At 34.9% G+C, this 2,817-nt stretch overlaps 1 protein-coding gene across 1 annotated transcript in view; it reads left to right on the top strand.

The window, feature by feature from the left end:
- LOC106530961 (alpha-2-macroglobulin-like protein 1) overlaps positions 1 to 2,817 on the top strand; it is a gene marked incomplete at both ends in the record, with an annotated part of 39,678 nt that overhangs the window by 9,571 nt on the left and 27,290 nt on the right.

Genomic DNA, 2,817 nt, shown 5'->3' with positions numbered 1-2,817 from the left:
TATATATATATATACACTTGGCACCTCAAACCTGGATGACTGAGAACCCATAGAAACATCTGATAGTGACAGTGTTGGTTTGTGTCTAAATTAAAGTGGATCGATATGTTTGTTAGCTTTACTTGGAGCATGTCGCGTTGCTCTCATTCCATAAAATACACGCTCCACCAGACCAGTGGACTACAGGGAGGTTAAATGTAAACCATGAACTAAACAAGCAGATAATTGTTTAATCAGTTCTGATTGAACATCAACTTCAGAATCGACAAGCTTAGAAGTAGCATTAACCATAGCGTCCTGTTGTTTACTCCTGTAAACAGCGAGCAGAATATATCACGTCATCTTCTCTGCATGCATGTTACATTGAGAACATAAAGTATTCACACTGGAGTTTAATGGAAATTGCATTAAAAATGTGAACATACACACAAAAAAGACAAAAAAGGCATTGGTTCCGTGTATCAGGGCATTTTGAATGAGTAAGAGTGCTTGTAAAATACTGATACCGGATCTGATACCGGTATCAGTGCATCCCTAGCCTTAAGTAGTCTAGTCTAGGCATGGGACAGTGTGAAATTATGATGGTATGATAATCTTGGGCAAAAATATCACGGTTTCATGGTATTATGATTACAAATACCACGGTTTTATGGTATTATGATTACAAATACCACGGTTTTATGGTATTATGATTACAGCTCTAAAAATTTAGTTTTAAAATTGATATTTAAAAACAAAAAAATTATAAAATAATTATTATCATATTCAACTTTATGCTTGGAAGGTGTTTTTAGATCAGAGAGATGTTATGCCGAAATTATTTTACCTGTTTGCATTTATACTTGTGATTTTTAGCGCCTAATGCTATTAGATTATTTTAATAAAGTTTACATCTAATAAGATAACAGCTTTTTAATGCTTTATTAGTTAAGACAAATCAGTGTATACTGCACGACAAGTCTTTTTATTAAAGTACTTTCTCACGTTGGGAGTTTTTATTGTGTTTTAAATTTCAAAAGAGGTTTTGACGTAAAGATTATATAATTATATGCACAAAAACTACAGAAATCCCAACTATGAACGCGTGCTTATGAAATACAGCTAAAGAGCTGCTCAGCTAAAGCTGCTGAGTCATTCAGTTTTATCACCTTGCTCTTAAAACTTATCAAATACACAATCCATCAAGTCCAAAACAATTTTGCAGACAAGTTGTGATCAGTGCATTAAGGCACAGCAACAGGTGAAATGTTTCATGTGTGATGTTAAAGTTAGCTTGCTCCTTTCAAGACAGCATAAACCTTACGTGGAGCTGCGATCATGTTAGATGTGTTGCCTTCACTGTCCACAAGATGTTGCCCTCCATGTTTCTGGCATCCTAAGTATTTTCATATACAGTATCTGCCTATTTTATTTTAGTCAGGGAAAAAGTTTGGAGAACTCTTCCTGCAGCCATCACACAACCCCCGCAGGGGTGCATGGGGGAGGGGTCGTGAGGGGAAAGTCTGCAGCTGCACAAACCAGAGGAAAAATAATCAAAAAACATTTATACAGTAATATGACAGAGTATTAGGGCCACACAACGAGATTTTTAATTTTTTTAAATTTCGATAATAAAGTCAAAATATTACGACATTAAAGTCAAATGAAAATAAATTCATAACATCACGAGAATAAAGTCATAATATCACGAGAAAAAAAAGTCATAATCTTACATGACGTGTTCGTTTTCCATTCCTCATTTCCTCCTTATTGTCCCCACACCTGCTGTGTACATTTGATGCTAATGTGCTAAAAGATTAACTATTTATTTTAAGTAATACTAAAGATTAACTTGACAAGTGGCTCAACATTCCTCATTTTAATGCAGTGGTAACTGTGTACTTTTTCGTGTAAAGGCTAGAACAGTGGTTCCCAAACTTTTCAGCTTTTGACCCACAAAAAAACAGTAGCAGAGACCTGTGCCCCCAGCTATTTTTGGATGATAAACATTTGTATGAGGTCAACAAAACATGGGCATAGTAACAATATTTTTTATACTACATTCATCCATTTAAATACACTAACCTTACTCCTTTGTAACAACTAAGGCAAAAATGTGATTAATTCAGAAAATCTTTTCAGGACCCCACCTTGATGTTTCGGGACCCCACTTTGGGTCCCGAGCCCAACTTTGGGAAACACTGGGCTAAAGTGTTATGACTTTAATCTCGTAATATTATGACTTTTATCTTGTAATATTATGACTTTACTCTCGTAATAAATTTAAAAAAAAAATCTTGTCGTGTGGCCCTAAACAGGAACAGTATGACAGAAAATTTTAGTGGTTTTGAAATTGTGACATTTTCATATCACAGTATATCGTGAAACCGGTATCTGAGCCAAGCCTAGTCTAGTCTAATTTATGAATAACTGACTAACTACATTTATGGCCCAAACAGAAATGGGTCACATCAGTATCAGTGAGGTTTGGTTAAAACTATCAATATCCTATTAACTAGACAGGAACTAGAAGTTGGAGCTGCCATGGATGAGTGTCCTCTTCTGTCCTGGTTGGTCATCCATGTTTAACCCCTTCATAAAATAAATGGGGCATTTGCTTCATTAAAAGATAAAAACAAAAAAACATTCCTTTTTTCTCCAATTGTTTTTAACTGGTTCACTTAAAGCTTACGTTACTGCTCAAAGTTTAGATGTGCACAGTCTGTTGAAAAAAATGTTTAAATTAAATTAGTTCTTATTAGACAGTTGAAGAAAAGTGTTATGTTACATTATTGACAGCCTGTTAGAGAGCTGGTAGTTTGTGGTGTAAGAGGAACT

The sequence above is a fragment of the Austrofundulus limnaeus genome, unplaced genomic scaffold, assembly GCF_001266775.1.
Source record: "Austrofundulus limnaeus strain Quisiro unplaced genomic scaffold, Austrofundulus_limnaeus-1.0 Scaffold582, whole genome shotgun sequence".
Classification (NCBI taxonomy): Eukaryota; Metazoa; Chordata; class Actinopteri; order Cyprinodontiformes; family Rivulidae; genus Austrofundulus; species Austrofundulus limnaeus.
The sequence above is the reverse complement of the archived record's forward strand: the minus strand, read 5'-3'. Positions and strand labels throughout refer to the sequence as shown.